Source organism: Artibeus jamaicensis, unplaced genomic scaffold (genome assembly GCF_021234435.1).
Source record: "Artibeus jamaicensis isolate MK-2021 breed Jamaican fruit bat unplaced genomic scaffold, CSHL_Jam_final contig_3113, whole genome shotgun sequence".
Taxonomy (NCBI): Eukaryota; Metazoa; Chordata; class Mammalia; order Chiroptera; family Phyllostomidae; genus Artibeus; species Artibeus jamaicensis.
The window spans coordinates 2,214,427-2,236,957 of NW_026521719.1; positions in this window are offsets into that span (position 1 = coordinate 2,214,427).

Genomic DNA, 22,531 nt, shown 5'->3' on the forward strand with positions numbered 1-22,531 from the left:
TGTGTATTGTGGATTGACTATTTTTCCAAATGTTGGTTTCACAGGTATGTATAACAAATAAAGTGAATTATAAGAAAAACTTATACATATAAAACCTCACTTTTTTCTGCTGTGTATTTTGAATTCTGAGTAAGTTATTTTTTGTTTGTTTTGTTGATTTTTAGAGAGGGAAGAAAGAAGACAGAGAAACCGAGAGCAAGAGAGAAACATTGACGTGAGAGAGAAATGTGAGTTGGTTGCCTCCCCACACTTGCCCCCACTGGGAACTGAACCCACAGCCCAATTACATGCCCGGACTGGCAATCGAGCCAACTGGCCAGGGCAGTAGTAAGAAGTTTTTGAAAGCAAAAAGATTCTGCCACCAAAAATTATTCTTGAGCCACAGATGACCTTATTGTGATTAATAGCTTTTGATCAAGTTGATTAATTTTGATTGATCTGAATGTTGGTGTCTTAGCAAATGCCCAAATAAACTTTTATTATTATAGAGGGTGTTTGTCACTTACAGTAATTGTACTATTATACATTTCTAGACCTAATTCTGCCACCCTCTGGTGACTCTACCATAGTTACATTCCTTAGGAACTTTTAATTTTGCTGAAGTAAAATATAAAAGGAAAAGGGAATGGTTTTTCCATAAACTTTGGTTCTTTCCAGAATGTGTATTGGCTTTGCCACCTTATCAATCTCAGCCTCCATTCTAATACCATTTTTCCAAAAACAGTTTAAAGAGTGTGGTCACAAGAGGATAAGTGAAATTTGCTAAAGTTTGCATCATTTCTATTTTTCTGAACACAAATCTTGTGTTTTTATTATCTTTCTTTCCTAAAAAGTGCATATATATTATCTCAGACATTCTTCTGTCTTCTCTTTCATTTTGTAAATTTTACTTGAAGAAAACGAGAATGCTAATATTACTCAGACACTAGCCCACTTGCCTATAAAGGAAGGTGTCTAGGAATCTCTTGCTGGACTTTTAAAAGGAGTTGATAAAGATACAAATAACAACAAATTGATATAATAACCACCATTAGGTTTATGCATTTTACCCAACATTTTAAGTTGGTGTTAGCTAGAAAATAACAGATACAGAAAAAAATGTGGCTTAGAAAATAACAAAAGTTCATTCTCTTTTAATTGGATGAATGTGACTCAAAGTATGAGCTACTATGAATGCCCTGGAAATTTTCCTTATTTAGTATTTGTCTATAAAAATGCTAAATAGAACTACAACGGAGAATTTCAGTATATTAAATCACAGGGTAACTCCATACAGAAAATAATTAACACCCACTTTTCTAAGTATGTAAAAGACAAAATAAAACTCTGTCCTATATTTTCAGAGATTTCTTTGTGATAATAATGACTCTAAGAAAATCATATCAATTCTATGAAATCCAGTCATGTTTACTAAAGTTTGTATTTTACACTGAAATATAGTATGCTTTACAGGGATGAAGAAATAACATAAAGTTCAGAAATGAAACCTTCATCACTTTAGAAATCTTATTTCTTAGAATCTCTAAAATTAATCTAATTTTTAAAATGTTGATGGCAAATCACTCACACACGTCTACATTTTTTAAACATCAGCATGAATAAAAAACTGAAACTAAATGTACAGAAATGTACAGAACTGAAAATAATTTTAACACCTGTAGATCATTTTTAAATGGATCTGAATCCAGAGTTCTTATTTTATGTAATTGTGTAGGCTTTTTTTAACACAACTAAGCTACTACACATTAATGGAACTTTAACAAAATAGCATTTTGAGATTATCTAGTCCAATTATATATCAAGAGAAAATAAAACACTTGCCCAAGATCTTTCTGCTAAATTAATTTGCCAAATCAGGACTAGGACCCACATCTAATGATCTGAAATAATAAGTTAGAATAGTAGATTACATCACAATTAAAAAACACTTCCAAACAAACATTTTATCTAATGCACTTTCTACTAAACCAACCTGTTTTTTTCCCTCAACCTAAACAGGTTTCTCCTATTTGTTCTAAGTAATCATATCATCGTGTATAGAAATAACAAACTATTTGCCTTTACCTAGTTGCTTTTAAATAGAATTGAATAGCTCATTTTTTAATGATGAATGCCATTCGTCTCTCTTAAGCAAGGTGACTTCCTTACATGACAAGTAACACTATTTATTGACCTTTACAAATGAGAACAGTGAGGTTTTAATTCACATTTTCTACCATTATTTTTACTTGATGAGCAAACAATTCTGTATCTTCATTTGGCCTACGCTAAAGTGGACTACTCGTTTAAATAAAATACCTATATTTATATAGTTGTTTTTTTCTCTGAAGTGTTTACCAGGAGCATATATAATGATCTTTGAAATGTGTTCTAGACACATGAAGAGATGCTCAATATCGTTAGCTATCAGAGAGATGCAAATTAAAACCACAATGAGATACCACTTTACACCAGTCAGGATGGCTATCATAAACAAAGCAACAAACAACAAATGTTGGAGAGGTTGTGGGGAAAAGGGGTTCTTAGTTCACTGTTGGTGGGATTGCAGACTGGTACAACCACTATGGAAAACAGTATGGAATTTTCGCAGAAAGATAAAAATCGACCTGCCTTTTGACCCAGCAATTCCACTGCTAAGATTATATCCTAAGAATCCTAAAACATCAATTTCAAAGAACCTATGCACCACAATGTTCATAGCAGCACAATTTACAATAGCCAAGAGTTGGAAGCAACCTAAGTGCCCATCAGTAAATGAATGGATCAAAAAATTGTGGTACATATACACAATGGAATTCTATGCAGCAGAAAGAAAGAAGGAGCTACCACCCTTTGCAACAACATGGATGGAACCGGAAAGCATTATGCTGAGTGAAATAGGCCAGGGGTTGAAAGACAAATACCATATGATCTCACCTTTAACAGGAAGCTAAATAACAAAACAAACCAGCAAGCAGAATAAATACAAAGACACTGAAATAGAGAACAGGGGACAGTGACCAGAGGGGAGAGGGAAGGGAATTTAAGGGGACAAAGGGGGAGGGATTTGGAGGAACAAATATGAAGGACATAGGGATGAGAACTGGGGGGGTGGAAATGGGAGGCAGGTGGGGAGCACAGGGTGGGGGCTGGGATGGAAGAAATAGACAAAAAACTGTACTTGAAAAATAACTAAATAAAATTATTTTTTAAAAAAAGAAATGTGTTCTAACATAATACAATGGCAGAAAATACAAGCCTAACCACTTCATTCTATTTCATAGTAAATTGTTCACTACTCTGCTTTCTCAAGCATTTTCTTTCAGGCTCCGATTATATAAAATGTTGATGGTCATATCTTGAGAGAAAAGAGATATTTGCAAATATAATTTAAATGATCATGAATGTCTCTAGTAAGGCTTAAGGTATAAGAAAAGGAAAGAGCCCTGGCTGGTGTGGCTCAGTGGATTAAGTGCCGGACTGTGAAGCAAAGGGTTGCTGGTTCAACTCCCAGTCAGGGCACATACCTGGATTGCAGGCCAGGTCCTTAGTGGGGGGTGCGTGAGAGGCAACCACATATTGAGGTTTCTCTCCCTCTATTTCTCCCTCCTTTCCCCTCTGTCTAAAAAAATAAATGAAATCTTAAAAAAAAGACCTGGAGACCTGGCTAGTGTAGCTCAGTGGATTGAGCATGGGCCTATGAACCAAAGGATCATGGTTCAATTCCCAGTCAGGGCACATGCCTGGGTTGCAGGCCAGTTCCCAGCAGAGGATGCACGAGAGGCAACCATACATTGATATTTCTCTCCCTCTCTCCTTCCCTTCCCCTCTAAAGATAAATAAATTTAATTTAAAAAAAAAAGAAAAGGAAAGAAACATGCTGTTTTGACTAACATGGAATTTGTTGACACTCAAACCCATCATTCTAACATTTGGAGGGAACCACTAAAGACAGATATACTGAAAATAGAAAATAGCACAATATTAAATTATTTCATGCACATTTGTTTGTATCTATAAGGTGCAACAAATTGAATCACACTGTGTCCCAAAATCAGATCAGTCTGCAACTAAATTTTAATTTGTGGATGTAGACATAAAGTGTGAATATAAAAAGACTTCCTCCACTTGATTTATGTTTGTCTATACTTATTTACTTCCTCCTTACTTCCTTCTTCCTTAAAATTGTGATCTTTATGTTTCTTTATGTACAAGATAAGACAAATAATTTCATTCTGTATTTCAAATATGATTTATTTTCCTTCCTTGTTGGGGAAAAGGACTACTCCCCATGGATTATCCAGCATTATGTATGGTTTCATTATCTTTGTTTATTCAGATACTACTCAATTTTCTACTTGATGGTGACTGTGCAACACAAGCTAGCAAAAAAATTCATTTTGATACCAAGAAGTCATTAGGATTAACAAGTTAACGTTTATCAAGTCTACTCTAAACACTCAAGTGCATGGTTCTGCATTATTACAAAGGATTATCTTGGTAAACCAAATGAACAGAGATGAACAGCATGGCAAAACAAAAATCATCTGCTTTTAGGAGTTAAGTAATTATATATAATTAATGGAAAGGAATCATAATTAATGAATACATAATACTTACACAATGATTAATTAACACTTTAAAAATAATTAACTCTCCAAATGACCATTTTCAACAAAATTAATATAGTTTGCATGAGTAGCTGGTGACAACTAAAATGCTAATAGGTCCTCATTAGAACACTGCCAGAGGGGCAGAAAAATACAATGAGAGCAAACCTTTATGTTTTTTCATTAGTATGCTCTTCATGGTTCTCTAGCTGAGGAATAATCATTCTCCTTCAGAAAATTTAGCTTGGGTAGAATTTAAGCTATAAAAATACATGCATATGCTTATATGTACAGATGATATAACTACATATATATTGATAAAACTGCATTAACTCAGAGGAAATTTTAAACTATCTCAGTATTATCTTTGAGATGTTCCCTTTCTTCCTCCCTATAGTCAGTCATCAGTTTGTATATATTTTTTACTTCCAGATCTGTCTCAATTTACCCCTTTCACATGCTTCCATCACTGCATGTCTGATCTTCTACAGGTATGCTTATTTTTTAACTCCTATATTTCATCTCACACACAGTCTAAAACATGGTTAACAACTAGGTGCTAACCCACTCGAAAGGTGTTGATGGTTCTCAGTACCCAGGAAGACCCAGCACTGCAACCTGACTTTCAATCTGGTCGAAATCCAATTTAGCTTCTATTTCAAATTTTACTTTACTCTTCTTTTCTTTTTTAAATAGTACTTGAGTGAACTGAGTAACTACCCTTAGTTTGCTAAGGTTAGTAATTCAAATACTTAATAGTAAGATGATGAAAATTCAAAGTACTCTAATTGTCAGCTATTATAATGGTGTTCTGAACAGTGCTTAACTTCCACTTTAAGACAGTATGCTAGTTAGCACTGGAAACAGAACGAGTCCTGGGCAAAGAAACAATGAGATCAAACTTCCTTCTGTGACTATACCTGCTTCTAAGTGCTCTAAAGTTATTACCAACTCTTTCTAGGACAGTGAGTATATGCTGTAGGAATGTGTCTTTTTTTTCATACTTGACTTTGGACATCTACCTCAGTGTCTTATCAGTTGGATGGTCCTGGGTTTGTTCATCATAGACTCCTACATACTGCACCTGGCAGAACATCTGCTAGGAGTCTTTTTGGGATGTCACACTTAGCTAGATTATGAGGGGGAAAAATATGCTAGAGACTAACTTAGCCTTCAGTGTTGTCTTCAAGGCTATTAGAGGGCACCACTGTAACAGGATAGACAAGAAATTCAACATTGTGCAATGTTAGATCTGGGAAGATCTGAAAGTGAAGGTAGTCCAAATGGCTTATCTTATAAACAGGATCCAAAGATATGGAGTGGCTGGGAGAGTATTCTACACCAAGTCAGAGGATGTGATATAATCAGAAAGTAGGTGTTCTGACTGCTAGCTGATGCACAGTTTTCCCACTAACCCATGCTCTAGATCAGGGGTCTGAAAAATGGGTGTACCTTCCCCAGGATGTATGGAAACCAAGGCTCTATAAGGGTGTAGAAAGTGTTATCATTTCTAATTATATTTACTTTTTATATTTAGAAGAGAAAAAAGGACTTAAGCTTCATAAAATTTTAATACACAGATTGACATTAGTCCCCTCAAGGTGATACAAATGTTGATGTCACCTGCTACATTCAGCTGTCCTTGAAAAAAGAGTGGGACACCTACAATGAAGACAAATGGGACAGAGGCCATTCACTTATGCCTTTGCTTCCATCTCACTGATGCATGTTCTAGTCTGCATTTGCACCAGAAGTAGATTTATAGATCACATTACTCAATTTTAACCGAGTGAATTTACAAATTGTACCATCTAGTTTCAACTAAATTAAACCTACATAAAATGGACAAGTAGCTAAGACTACATTATTGTTAATTCTAGTATGAGAGCCTCATTGGCCACATTACAAAGTAAAACCAATAAAAGTCTAATCATATCTGACAAGATATCAACAAAAAAATTAAAATGAGCAAGAAAACTATTAAAAATATGAATATATATCCACTGCCAACAATAAAATAATGTTACCCTAAATGTATGTAGATGGCCCCGGACGTATGATGGCTTGATTTACGATTTTTCAACTTTACAATGTTGTCAAAGCAACACGCAGACAATAGAAACTGTACTATGAATTTTGATCTTTTCCCAGGCTAGCAACACGTCGTAAATACTCTCCTGTGATGTTGGACAGTGGCCAGGAGCCAGAGCTTCCCGTCATCCCCACAATCACGAGGGTAAACCAGTGATAGTCTAGCAGGGATGTCCAACCTTTTGGCATCTCTGAACCACACCGGAAGAAGAAGAGTTGCCTTGGGCCATACATTAAGTACGTTGCAACACGGAATCACAGAAAAGTGTCATAAAGTTTTAAGTAGATTTACAATTTTGTGTTGGGCTGCATTCACAGCCATGCTGGACTGCATGCAGAGCGTGGGCCACTGGGTGGACTCCCCTGCCAGTGTATTCACTGACCAACTGGAAGCCAGGGTAAGTGTTCTGAGAATGTGGAAGGTAGACAAGGCTAAGCTAGGATGTTCTGTAGGTTAAATGTATTCAATGCTTTTCGACTTAAGATACTTTCAACTTAAGATGGGTTTATAGGGACATAAGCCCATTGCATGTAGAGGAGCATTAATATTGAGAACTTGATTCATGATATTGGTATCTGTATATATAATGAATGAATAAGTAGCTGGCATAACCATATATAGAGGGTCTGGCACAAGGAATGCCCCTTTTTTATTACAAAATCTTTTATTAAAAAATCATAGGCGTGTAATTCTATAACATAGCAATACCACACTGAAGCACACCATTTGATATTTTAGGTGAAATGTTCAAGTCAAACCTATCAATTATTACACCTATATTATTACCACACCACGCACACTCAAACAGGCATTACTTTGGCCAGACCCTGTATTTGAAGACCAGTGTTCTATTTAAGGAGCTGTGTATTAAATAACAATAAATGGTCCCCAAACCAGAGACAACCCAAATGTCTATTAACAGGAGAATGGCTAAGCAAATTGTGGTATATTGATACAATGAAATACTATTGTGTGATAAAAAAGAAATTATAAATAAAAATCAATAAATATGGACAAACCTCCAAAATGCCATGCTAAGAACAAGAAGGTAGATCCAAAAGAAAAAAATACTAACTGATTTCCTATGTATGAAGTTCAAGTTGAAATTCTATGGTGATAGAAATGACAACAATTGCTTCTAAGGCAAGAGGAACAACCGAAAGAGGGTAGGAGAAGACTTTTTCTTCTAGGTAGGATGATAAAATGCCCTGTGTCTTTAGGTGCTGGTTCCTGAGGTACATGTGCTTTTCGAAATTCATTAAATGCTGCATTTGAGATTTGTGTATTTCATTGTGTATACAGTTTGAATCAATATTAAAAAACATTTAAATGAATAATATCTGGTAGAACTAGCACTTTTACTTGATGTTCCTTTGTTAGAGCTCTTTTCATGTGAAGTAATAATTCTCATGTATATATCATCTCTCCTTCCTATTGGGGGTAGATATTATGACTTCTTTATCTGTTTTTTTTCTGCCACACACTGAACATCCATGGCATTGTCTCAAGAAAGGTATTGTTGGACAAGTAAATAAATAAAACAGGTACTAATTTTTGATTTACAAGTTGCATAATAGCCTTTTAATTAACAAGCAGTTATCTACACTGACTCCATGAGGGAGCTTCACATTGCTTCTAGGACAATAGTAAGTAATAATATTTTCCAAGTCCCTGAAGGCACCTTGGGTCCTTAAATTAGTCAGTTTTGTATCTCAGTTCTAGGTGGTCTTCTTACTACCTGTGGGACCTTAAGTAAGTCAATTAACCTCCCTGGGTTCATTTTCTCCTCGATGTAAATTATGATGGTAAAACCCGACCCAAAAAGTGCTGAGGACTGATTATAAATGATCTAGAAAAAGCACTTCCATACAGTATGACACATATAATAACCTGCCACAAATATTAGCTCCATCCCCACATCATATAAACAATGTGAGAGCATTTCTTCTGCAGTCGTCAAAATAATACAACCTACTGTTTCTCTCAACCTTTGAACACGTGCGCAGATGGTCAGAGGTTCAATAATTAACCTCTAGTTCCTACACATTTTAGAGTCACCAAGCTACCTCTCCCCAGTCCTCTGTTTTTAATTTGGTGTGACTAGCTAAGTGGAAGTGTTAAGCTCCACACATTTTGTGGCTTGTGTGTCAAAACTCTCTTTTAAACCCACTAGAAACTTCCTCCCGGAGCACACAGACTCTTTCAGGATGTGACAGCTGACTGTGACAACCCCCTGTGGAATTCAGTTTTATGAGACTGCCGAATTATCCAAGGAGCTTCTCCCCCGCCACTACTATTTCACCGGCCACCTCACTCCCAAATGTTGTGTGTCAGTTGCTTCCTGCTAACTGCCTCCCAAAGTAGCCCGTTAAAAAAGCAAAAACTAGTGGGAGGAAGCCAGTGGTGTATATTTGTTCTGTTCTATGTTCTCTGTGAATGTCCTTTTTATTTTTTTAAGACAAGGCACTGATTTTTGTTTATAGTAGTGAAACTAAACTCTAAGCTTAGAGAAGATTTCTCCACACTCCCAACCCACCAGTTAACACTAGAAATTCATGAATCTCTGATAAAACCTGGTTTCTGTACACCAGGCATTTCACAGCTAAGCCTGCAGATCACAAGTATACTAAGCTCTGAAATTTTAACTTTTATGAAATAATACCTGCCAACACCTTCATGTATGCAATACATTCATATTTAATGTAGGTGATTTGAAGGAAGAAAAGTATGACATTGGAAGCTAGTCTCTTGATAAGAAAATATTTGGATTTTAGTACTTTATCATGAAACAATTTTTCCTGAATCCTTACATTCCCAGCACATTTTCTAATTTAAATTAGAAAATACCTAATTTAATTCAGTTAGCTAATTTAAATAAGAAAGATGATCCTGCCCTGGCCAGGTGGCTCAGCCGGGTGCAGCATCATCCCAAACACCGAAAGGCTGTTGGTTCTGTCCCCGTCAGGGCACACACCTTAGGTTGCAGGTTTGACCACCAGTATGAGCCCGTGGAGGAGGCAACTGATTGATAATTCTCTCACTCTGATGTTTCGCTCTCGTTCTCCCTTCCTTCCTCTATCTAAAATCAATAAAAATATATCCTTGGGGGAGAATTTAAATAAAAAACAAGGTGATCCTAATGGCGTTTTTACTGGACATGCTGGAGGAAGACTTGTGTATCCTCAGATGACTTCCAAGCCCACCATATTCTCTTAAGGAAAGTAACCAGAACTGTACATGATGCTTTCAAATGTGTACTGTGTGAAATCAAGCTCAGTTTTGGCCACAGGTGATGGTAGCAATGATGAATGTGGTAGTATAAGAATAACACATTGGAATTGAAGCCAATTCCTATTCCTATGTCTGCAGGGCTTCAGTCTGAAAATGTATGTGATAAAACTGTCTCATATTGAAAGATGATAAGCTAAACCAATCAAATTATTTTGTTTGTAGAAATATGAAAATTAAACAAGAAGATGTCTCATATTCCTCTTAGATCTTAGATAATACTGAGTTATGGTTTCAGTTCTCCTGAAGGGACAGTGCATGCCAGTCTTAGAAGAACTTTCAACCCAGTATTTCCACATGAACTTAATAAGCTTCCCTTGCCAAAGGCACTTCCTGTGTGTCTCTTTCCTGCAGTATTAAAGAATCTGACTAATAAAATGATACCAGTGCTGGGAATAATGTATTTCTTTTTATGCATATAACAATGTAATATAATAAAATAAAGCCTTACCATTGATATCATAGATCATATCTCTCACTTGCAGCTTTCCTTACCTTTGAAAACATGTTTAAAGGAAATACAATTGGAAGGCAGAAAAGGAATTTAGAAAAGCAGTTGACTATGAAAACTGTACAAGAGGGAAGGGTTTTGATGAACATGAATAAAGGGCACATGGATGAAACAAATGGGGGTAGGATCAAGGGTGGGAGGTGGGGATGGCTGGGGTGGGGGTGAGTGGTGGGGGGACAATGGAGACAACTGTACTCAAATAGCAATAAAAATATGGAAAAAGGTGACTATTGAGCTCTAAAAAAAGAAAATTGTACAATTGGGATAATACTAATTACAAATAAGTAAATAGCCTAGATCATTGTACCAAATTTGTTTTTTTCAGGCTGTGCCAAGGTTAAAAGCAGACCTTTTGTTTTAACATAAATGACTGGTAAATACCAAGTATATGAAAAATGAAAAATATCTTCAAGTCAACCATGACTAACTTAACAGCTGTTACTGAAAAGGGGACCTGGCCCTTTGCTGGTCTGCCTTGCACTAGTTGGTAGTGTGTGGGCTCTTGACTTTGTGTAGGAAAGATTTCACAACATGAGTCCAGGTGACTGTGAGGGTATGTTTATTAAGCCTGATAACAGTAAACAAGGAAGGGCATACATAATACAGAAGAAGCAACAGGAGGGCTTAGAAATGAACCTTGGAGGGCTGCTTTAGCTCACTGGGAAGTCAGACAAAAGGGGAGCGTTAGGGGCAGGTTCCAGGGATCTGCCAGGACAAACTGTTGCTACCCATCACTGCCCCAGTTACAAGGTCCATAGAGTCTCCCAGAGTTTAGAAGGTGCATGTCTTGGGTAGGGAGGAGGGGAAGGGAAAGGCATGTGAGTGCTCCAGGGAGAGTGAGGGAGAGCTCACCCCAGGTCCTTCATCCTTAAAGCTTTCAAGGGTAGAGATCTCAGGGGAGGCCCCAGGGGAAGATCCCAACAGAGGATTCGTCAGCTTTCCCGGTGTGTCCCTTCAAGGTCGTGGCTGGTACCAGGGCAGGGGTCATTACTTAATGCAGCTGGTCCCAAGGCTAGCATGGAGTCACTTGTCTGGTTTTGCTGTTTTCCTGGGCCTAGAGCTGAAAGCCAACTGAGGCCTAGATGTTATCTCCAGGGAGGAAAGCCCAGGAGAGGAGAAGTTACCCTGGGGGCAAGGTGCGTGTCTCCCCGGCTTTTGTTCCCTGCCAGGCACTTGGGGCTTTCCACCCTGGTGACCTTATGCACCTGTCTGCAAATTGCTCAGCCAGTTTGTTCAGCTGTCTCTTTGTTTCCCCATTCCTTTTGCCAAGGAATTTTCCTAACTTCTTAGTATTCTGCCTCACAATCAGCAAAAGCAGATAACCAGAAATAAGGGAAACATAAATACTACCCAGCCAAAAAAAAAATGTTAATACCAAGTTAGAGTGAAACTTTAAAAATAAACTCTTAGAAGGCAGTGTGAACTATAATGTAAATTATATCAATATCTAAAGTGGGTACTAATTACATATGGAGGGTTTCTGTTATTTTAGCATAGCCAGTCATTATTTCTTGCATAATTTTGCTTTCTCAATAATGTAAGCCCTGATGCAATTTGTACAAGTGTCTTAACTTTTCCATAACATATGCTGCCTTGTTTACAATGCAAATCTAATTATATTTAGTCATAAAAAGATTAATGATATTTTGTTCCTTATAATTGGTTTTAGCAACAACAAACCTTCTCAATTTCTGTTAGGGGCTTGTGGCTTCATATATTCCAGTTACCAGTGAAATAAAGTATTCTTGGCATTTTAGTCTTACCCGTTTTCAGTTTAGCCCTCATCCGTCACAGTAATGGGAAGGTGCGAAGGTGCTCCCTGCTCCACCCATTACTCCACTTTGATGCAGCTGGCGTTGGGAAGGTTTATGGCACCTCTTCCTCCCACCTTTTTTGCACGGTGACTCTCATCTAGACTTTTTGGTTTACATTCACCCTCCCCTCTTTTTGGCAACTTCCTTCTTTATATCTAACCACTGCCCAACATTATACTTCTTTTTATTTAATTGAATACTTTTCCTAACCCAGGAACATGTGTACATGGTTAAGTTTTTTTTATCTTTTAAAAAAATTGTTGTTCTATTACAGTTGTCCCAATTTTTCCTGTTGCTCTCCTGTGCCCTGCCCAGCCCCTCCTCCCAACCTCCTACCCGCCTCCCACAAGCATCCCTGCCCTGTTGTCCATGGGTCATTTATACTGGTTCCTTAATTAGGCCCTTCCCCTTCTTTCCTCCCTTTATCCTGCCTGCTCTGGTCCCTGTCAGTTTGTATCTTGTTTCCATGTCTCTGGGTATATTTTGTTCATTTGTTTTTTTGTTCATTAGGTTCCTCTTATATGTAAGGTCATAGAGTATTTGTCTTTCGCCACCTGGCTTATTTCACTTAGCATCATACTTTACAGTTCCATCCACGCTGTCACGCATGTTAATTAAATTTTTGATTGGATGGGTTGACATGGTGTTGCGGAGATACTCTATTTAAATAGGTAACTGAACTAACTAGTCCTAGGTGTCAGAGAAAAGCCAAATTTATCACAAGAGAGCCAGGTAGCAGAAGACAAGGGTCAAAATCTAGGTTTCCAAAAGAATATTAAATTTAAGTAGCTATCAGTTTTATGCAAGATTAAACTATTCAAAGCCACCAACCTGGTATCTGGCCTAGTATTAGATTGCAAATTTGAAGGCCAATTTATTTTAAAAAATGGGCCCATGTCTTCCAAAAATGATGGAACAAATGTAGCTTGGTTAGTGAGCATAATTATTCATCATCTACCCACTTATTATCAGAGGCCAACTGAATCAGACTCATCAAACATTTACTGATGTTCTGAAAGTGCTGGTCATGCATGCTAGGTATCGCAAAAAAATAGAAAAATATTTTCAGTGTAAAAAGTGTTCCACACTACACAAAATGAGACAAAGGAAGGTCTGTAACTTGACCCTAGATACTAAGCATTCTAGTGACTATGCAATTAAATTAAAGTTTTTCTCTGATGAAGAAACAAAGGATTTGAAATGTAGGTAATGAAAGTTGGTCTAAATATGCACTGAAATAGCTCCTTGTACTTCTTAGCAGTGAGAGATACAAATAGACGTCTCACTTCAAAGTATTTCTAGTGCAGTGAAGGTACGTATTAGTCCTTGTTCTCCACAGAAATCATTTAAGAAAGAGGCTGTCTTTTGAAACACTAAGGCTACAAAACAAGATAAAGCTAAACTTAAAGAGCTTGCTTCTGAAATTCAGAGTTCAAGGTGCATTGAAATTTTATTATTCAAATGCAACTTTTTAACATCAAATGAGTTTCTTTTTTCAGCTCATAAGCTCAGACTATGCTGATGGAAAATCTGGAGGTTCACTCCTGTGTCATATCTGTGATTGGAGTGGTTGGTTTGTGCTTACCACTTATGAAACAACTTCTATGTCAATATTCTTAGAATTCATAGAGTCATAGAGTGGAAAGGGATCACAGAAATCTCCTACAGATAGATGACTTAGTGATGGAAAATTGAATCCCATGACTAGGTAGGGAAGAGAGCACTACAACCGGCTTTTCTGCCTACTCCACTAAAGCAAATACAAAGAGAAAAGCTCCTGTCCACTGGATAGTTTCATTTTAACTATCGCTGTTTAGTTCCTAGGTCCCTTTAAACACCAACACTGCTTTCCATAAACTCTAGGTTCTGCTGAGGTATGATTTTTTTAACATTTTCTGATGTAATTGCTATTTAGCTAAGCAAAAGAATAATTTGAATCGATTCCTTTTTGGCTTGCATTTCATCAAAAAAATGTGAAATTTCAGCCCTAAGCTATTCTTTCAAAGAATAAGTAACTTTTTTAAATGAATCAAAATCATATTTTGTAAGCATGTTCCAAATCATTGTTTCAAAACACTTTGGAAACTCAAATTGCTATGTGTAGCCAAAAGAAAATACTTTTCTTTTTGCTGTAAGAGCCCTTATCTAAAGAGCAAAGGATTTAATTACCAATTCAACAAGAGATCATACAACCCTATTCTAAATAGTATGAAAATATGCTGCTATAATTTTAAGTGATTTCTCTCAATATATGTATTATTTTGTTTTCTAGTAAGAAAGTAAAATACGTAAACCAGGACAATGGTTTAGCTACCAAGAATAACTCATTAAAATAAAACCGAGTGAAAAAAACAAGAGCCATCAGACAAGAAAAACAAAGAAAATAGAAAAGTGTGCAGCATAAAAGGTAAGTATGAGAGTTTTATATCGCTATAGAAGACATTTGACCAAAGCATGAAGGATAGACTAGAAAAAAGGAGACCAGAAAACAAAAATATTTTTTTACTAAGATTCTTATTTTCCCTTTAATACTAACAATGATTTTTTTACTCTATGTTTAATTTTGTCATTTCTATGTAGGAACAAGAATTCAACTGAGGAGAAAAAGTATATATACTAAAAAAAACCTTCTTTGCCAAGTTTTAGGGTGGCGATTTACAGGATCTAGGAATTGAGGGGAGGAATGCACAAATGGAATAGTAGCTGTATAAAAAGAGGCCCAGTCAGCCTTTTCGATCACCTCCAGTAAGTAATAATATCAGTCACAACTGGATCTGCAAAGCTTCCAGCCCTGCTGGGTAACCATCTGAGTATTGAACTAAATGACCCTCCATAATTCTCAAATACTGTAGTAGATCAATTGCATTTTAACATTTGCACAGCTGGTTATCTGGTTTCACGTGGGCAATTCCCCAAGTCCCCATTTGATTTTGGAATATATCTGTTCACCCTCATGTGCTGCTTTGGATAGCATATCTGAACCAGGGGAATCAGTGCAACAAGCCCGAGTTCCTGCAAACGGAACCCTCCTGCAGAAACATGGGAAGACATTCTGATTTCATAGGTTATAGCCCTAACTACAAACTATCTGCTAATGGCTATTTTAAAACAAAAACTATTAAAATTAGCAAAAGGCTAAAAAAAGGACCAAGTGGCAGAGATAATTCCCAAATGATCCAGTATATGACCTACTGATGTTGCCTGAATTTCAGTACAGTTATGAAGAATCTCCTTCAAAGGACTAAGTCACGAAATACCACAAAAATTGCCTATACATTCTAAAATAATTTAGTAGGCCATCTTATGAGACCTTACTAATGATTGTTAATTTATGAAATTTTTAGTTTATTAAAGGGCTTTTAAATATTTTCAATAAAAACATATATATACATATTCTTTTATTCCCATTATATGGGTATTTCTTTCTAATGTCCAGTGAGGAAAACAAAAGCAAATCTGTTCTTCCTTCTTCGGAAAGAAAAAGAGGTGAGGTTATCGAATGGACATAACCCTGGCAGCCCTCCTCACTGGCTCCCACATGGAGACATCAAGACTTTCCTGCTGCTGACATTTCACAGGCACTTCCCTGTCCCAGGCCTCAGATTCTTTCACCGAAAGCAGCGATTTTCAACCAGTGTGCCATAGGAATTTTTAAAACATGCAATACCTGCCTATTTAGTCAGGGGCACTGGCCTCTTGTTCCTTAGATTGTCAAATACAAAAATGTTAGCCAACATAGCAATAGTTGTCTGGTGTGAATGAATCAAAATTATACTATTTTTGTCAGGTCAGCAGAAAAATATAATCTATTTTTTGGCGTGCCACAGAATTTTAGTAATTCATTTATGTGTGCCATGAGATTTTTTTAAAAGGTTGAAAATTGCTGCCCTAAAGCAATGGTTACAGTCTTCTTTCTCAATAACTTCAGTTTCAGGGGTTTTGCTTGGAGACAAACTTAGATATTGAATTTATTCAATTACTTCTTAAGGAAGAACTGCCTAGATGATGTTTGTACCCAAACTCTCTAACTCTCAGTACCTCCTTCTGTAATAATCAAAAATCTATCTGGAAAAGTTCTGTGATTAATAAAAGAGCAAATGCACATGTATGGTGCAACACCCAGCAATTCAAACAGGTTCTGTGGCTGGTAGCGCTTTTTATCAAGCACCCCTCTAGAAGACACAGAGGCACTCTAGAAAATTTTAAAGGAATTTGTAGCTGAGTATTTAAGGCAGAAAGAGAGAAAAGAAGAGTGAAAGAAGAGCTACAAAAATAGCAAAGGTAAAAAAATGCTTTGATTCACTTCACTTTTCAATAATTCATGGAGCTATACCTGCATTGTGCTTTACCTAGAAGCTAAAAAGACGACAAATGAGTTAATTCTCCATTCTATTAGTTTTTTTCTTTACAGAACATCTTATTTCAAACAGCAGCTCCAGATATATTGCATTTCTGAACATAATGGAAAGTGGTTAACACTATGGTATATTTATTTGTTTATATCTTGGGCATTAAAATAAATAAAAAGAAGTAAAAGGTGGCAGTCAAGATGAGCTTTGAGTAATGAAAACCTTATAAATTAGACAAAACTGTACTAAAATATTTCTAAAAAACAATCAAGTGGACATATAAATATGTATACACATACATACATATACATGCCTGAGTCTTTTGTAGTTAGATGCTTCAGAACTTATTGCTTCTTTACAAAGCAAATGAAAATGAGCATGTACATGGCTCCATGAGTACAGAGAGAAATAGAAGGAAAGAAGCCCTCCCTGGAATCATTAAGGTTTCAGCATTGCCATTTTCCTCTTTGAGGAAAGAATTAAATATTTGTGTTTTTCCAGTTTCCTAGAAAGTTCTTAAAATTCATTTTGTTTTGTTTTGTTTTGTTTTTGCAAAGAAGTGAAGGAGGGTCAGACAGCAGAGAAGCAGGAACCAACCCCGAGGTGTTAATGAGGGTGGAAGAGACAGAAGCGAGACGGGGCTAGGTAGCTGGTCCAGCTGGGGATCATTAATAGCAATCAAGGGCCACTATAAACAAATCAGTATGAAATAGAGAGGCTCTACATTTTCCTGGCTGGGTGGAAAGAGCCATCTGGACAGAGAGAACTTGGCTTACAACTCTCATAAGGGAACTTGGCTTTTTTTAAAAAACCACTTCAGCATAGTCGGTCACTGAAGTAAACAAACTGAATCTGCTTATCCTGTAACATTAAATTACTATCTCAAAATATAAAATCCACAATGGATTATGACTAATTGAACACAACAATATAGGAAGAATTCTACAGCTAGGGAAAAGTGGGTATAGTTTTAAGAGTAGCTAGAGAAGCTTAAACAAAGAAAGGAGAGAGAAGAAAACATTATTGGTTTATAATATTTGTGTGTGTATGTCTGTGTGTACAGACACACACACATGTATCATATTCTTCAGAGTTTAAAAAAGAAATCATGAGTTGTTTAATAGCGTTCAAGTCAGCAGAACTGGTGAGTGCGATCATATTTGTTTGCAGTCCTGGGTCAGGAAGCTGCTAATAAGGATGGAGCTAAAGAATGATCTGGAAAAACAAGCCTGAGAGCCTTTCCTTCCAACAAAAGGAATGGCTAGGCACAATAGAAAAAACAACAAACTACTAAAAGGTGGCCTTTTCCAAGACCTTTCCTTCTGGTCCATACATTTCCAATCTCCATCATCTCTCTCTCTCACTTCCAAATGTCCACGTGTTCACTATACCCAGACCAGACTCCAAATCTTTTATTTTTAAGCGTGGCATTTGCTTTACTGTTTCACCAACCCCTTTGTTTCCCCTGTAGGATGCAGCATCTCACAGTCAAGGGGACTGAGAGGCTAATCTCCAGGGGGTGAGGGAATTCTCCATCTTTAAATCATCAGGGTTAATTAACTAACTGTCTCTCCTGACTTCCTTTATCTTTTTCATCTATCAACTGTGTAAGGCTGATTTTCAAATACTGAATCTAGTCAAAATTTTGACTTCAGAACTCTCAGATAAATTAGTTAAAGATTTTATGTAAACCCATGACCCTACATTCCCCATGACTTGTTTTCTGCTTCTGCTGGCTATGAAAAGCTGATTGTTAAAAAATTGCTATGGAATACATTCATTATTGCTACTCAGTTGGGTAATTTAATCCTAAGGGATTCCCTAAAGAAGTCTGACCGCATAGAGTTGAGCTTAAACAGCCCAGAGTGCTTGTTAAGCTTGTATCTGAGTTATGGTCTCAGTGTACAGCAATATAGTGTGTAGTTAAGAGGCCCACTCAGGGCAGAATCTCTGTCCTATTATTTAATAGTTGTACAATAACTAAGCAAGGTACATAGCCTCTCATTCAATTTTTCTCATCTGCAAAATGAAGAAAATAGTAGCCACCTCACAGTGTTGCTGGAGGGTTTAGTGTTTTAATGTGTGCAAAGTCTTTAGCATGATGTCAGGCACAAAGAACAGGCTCCTTTAAAATAAGTCAACTCACATATGGATGGCCATAGACATATGAAAATATGTTCAGCATCACTTATCATCAGAGAAATGCGAACTAAAACCACAATGAGGTATCACCTCACACCATACACTAGAAAGTGATTATCATCAATAAATCAACAACAAACAAATGTTGGCAAGGATGAGGAGAAAAGGAAACCTTCTTGCACTCTGGGTAGGATTGTAAATTGGTGCAGCCACCCTGGAAAGCAGTATGGAGGTTCCTCAAAAAATTAAAAATAGAACTACCTTATGACTCAATAATTCCACTTCTTGGTATTTACCTGAAGAAATCTAAAACACTAATTCAAACATATATATGCATCCTATGTTTACTAAGGCATTATTTACAATTGCCAAGATAAGGAAGCAACCTAATGCTCATCAAAAGATGACCGATTAAAGAAGATGTGTTAACTATATAGGTTGGTTGAAATTCCGTATGGTTTTTTCTGTAAAATGGACACATTTTTATTCACCAATAACTTTATTCATTTGGATATTTTGAGTATGTCTGCTATGTCCCACATGGTATAATGTTGATCACTCTCAATTTGATTGAATCGCTATCAACTTCAACTGGTCTACTGGACGGCGGAGCAACATCCAACAAGAAATCTCCAGCATGAAACTTTGTAAACCATTTTGGCACATTTGATCAGTCATAGCACCTTCTCCATATACTCCACAAATCTATGTTTGCATTTCAGTTGTATTGTTACCTTTTTTGAAATAATAAAGCATAATATGCCAAAATGTTGCATATGTTCTTCCATCTTCAATATTAAAATGGCTTCAATATTAAAATTCACTTTTGGTAAGTTTTTTAAATGCACCTGATATAACAGCTGTCACAATATAATCTAACAAAATTATTTTGAATGAAGTTAAAGACAACTATGTGCTACTACAGTCATCTTACAGAAAAAAACAAATGAACTTTTTGACCAACCCAATACAATGGAATATTACTCTGCCATAAGAAAGAATGAAATTTTACCACTTGCAACAACATGGATGGACCTAGAGGGTGTTATACTAAGGGAAATAAGTAAGAAAGAGGAAGACAAATACCATATCATTCCACTTATATGTGGAATCTAAATAACAAAATGAAAAAACAAAAACCAGAAATAGACTCATAAATACAGAGAACAAACTGATGGTTGCCAGATGAGAGGGTGTTGGTGAACTGGGTACAAAACAGGGAAGAGATTAAGAAGTACAAACCGGCAGTTAGGAAATAGTAATGGGGAGACATGCATGTGAAAAAATAATTTACATGCATGTAAAGTACAGCATAGGGGGTATAGTCAATAATGTTATAATAACTATGTATGGTGTCAGGTGGGTACTAGACTTATAGGTAAGTCACCTCATAAATTGTATATGTCTAACCACTATCTGTATACCTGAAACTAATATATTAAATGTCAACCATAATTGAAAAAATAAAGTAAAACAAGTCGGCTCTTATTATTTTTTCCAGGAACTTCTTTGGAAAAATTTTATGACTTCCCTCTATTTTAGATAGACTCATTTGATATGTACCATTTGTAAAATTAAAAGTATTTTGCTCTGCATAGTTATACCTCTACTTTGTCATTAGTTTTTATCAAATACATTATGTGCATACAACTTTCACCAAATAAAGACAGAAATAATTTCTTGGTTTTTGCTTTTCTCTCCCGGGCAGGAATTATAATTTGTTTGGAACATAGTTTATTATAAGCCATCAAATACATTTCCCTGTAGTGTCATTGCATACCACCTATCTAAATATTTTTCTACTCATTTATTTATTTATTCTTTAGACTAAAAATAAAGCAATGCGACAAAATATAATTAACTTATCTTAGGGTCTTACAAAAGGCATGCACATCTTTAGTACCTTGACCCTCTATTTGCAGTAATGTTTTCAAATACCTTAGAGGTTTTAAACTAATTCTGTGCCTTCCAAAATCCTTACTTTGGACTTATACACAGAATGAGAGATTTATATTAAGCAGAGACTACACTTAAACAAGGAAAACCTTAGTTGTATGTCCCGACATCATGAAATCATTCTTTTTTAAATCATTAAATTAACAACCATTTATAAAATATTTAGATGTGCCAACACTCTGCTAAACACTGGGGACAAAATACTGAAAAAAATGACTTGACCTCATGGGGTGTAAATTATGATGGGGAAGATAGAAAATAAATAAATAATCTATATGATGTGTTCCACTGTAATCAGTGCTAATGAGAAAAAGATAAAGTAAGGAGGAATGATACAAAGCGTGCAGATGGATGGCTGAAATTTTAATTGTTGACTCAGATGGTCCACTGTGAAGGTGAATTTTGATGAAAAACCTGAAAGCACAAAAGAACTAACTCTGCCAGTATCTAAATGAGTTGCATTTCAGGGAGAAGTATCAGCAAGGGCTAAGTCCCTGCGTCAGGAGTAGGCTTGGTTGTTAGAGGAACAGCAGGGGGATGGGGCTGACATAGAGAGCATGAAAGGAAGAGAAATAGAGCTCTGGGTGGTGTGGCTCAATTGGTTGGTTGGGCATCATCCCACAAAGCAAATAATAATAAACAGTCACCAGTTCCATTTCCGGTCAGGACACATGCCTGGGTTGCAGGTTCGGTTCCTGGGTCAGGGCGCAATTAAATGGCAACTGATGTATGTTTCTCTCTCTTTTTCTCCCTCCCTTCCCCCTCTATAAAAATAAATAAGATCTTTTTAAAATAAATCATTAACTCCAAAAAAGAAAGAGAAATAGAAAAAAATGACAGAGAAGTAGTGGGAGCATGAGCATGTATGGTCTTACCTTTGTATATTCCTTAAATCAGTAATAAATATTGTCTAGAAAATAATTAGAAGTTTTAATATCCTATAAAATATGTGCCCCAGATCGAGATACCCTAAATAGAGTATTTTAAATAAGGAAATAGTCTTTTGGCTAATCATACCAAACTCTTTATTTGCATGTATATTACCCATAGTGAGTGTTTTGTATATATCACCCTTGATTTAATCCTGTGTAAAGAAATATATTGGAGAATATGATTATTGAATCTATGTCTATTACCTTCTAAGATAAATAACACGGTTAAATGTTTGATAATTCCCCTTTAATAAATACGGTAGAGGTAAAGAGAACCTATATAAAAAGGACTGGCCTAAAATAATGGGTAAGAAGCTCTATCCAGTAAAAAGAACAGTTTATCCCCATGGTTAAGGAATCTGCATCCATTATTCTGAATGAAGAAGATTCCTTCAGAAACTTCTCGAATGCACTGTGGGCAAAAATAATTAACAGCAGAGCACTGGCAGTTCTACAAAATGGTCTAATAATTCCTTTACAACTTTAGGTCAAAAACATGCTCAAACTGATGCATGAGAATTTTTAATGAAGAAAATGTTTAAGTATGCAGCCTCTATTAAAGAGGGAGACCCTGAGAAGGACCGAATTTAACTGACATCAGTCAGGCAAAGTGAAGAGACCCATGCTAGACACTCAGAGAGGGACTGACATCGCAATCTACCAGGAAATAGAGATACTTAAAAAAAACACCGAATTTTAAAACCAAACTAAAACCACATGCTTTTCTGAATTATTTTTATAACTTCAGGTATAAATTTACTTAGATGAAATAGAAATATGTAACTAGTTTATGTAAAACATATACAACTTTACCTAAGCAAGATTATATTTATTCACTTAACAGTACAGAGAAAATAG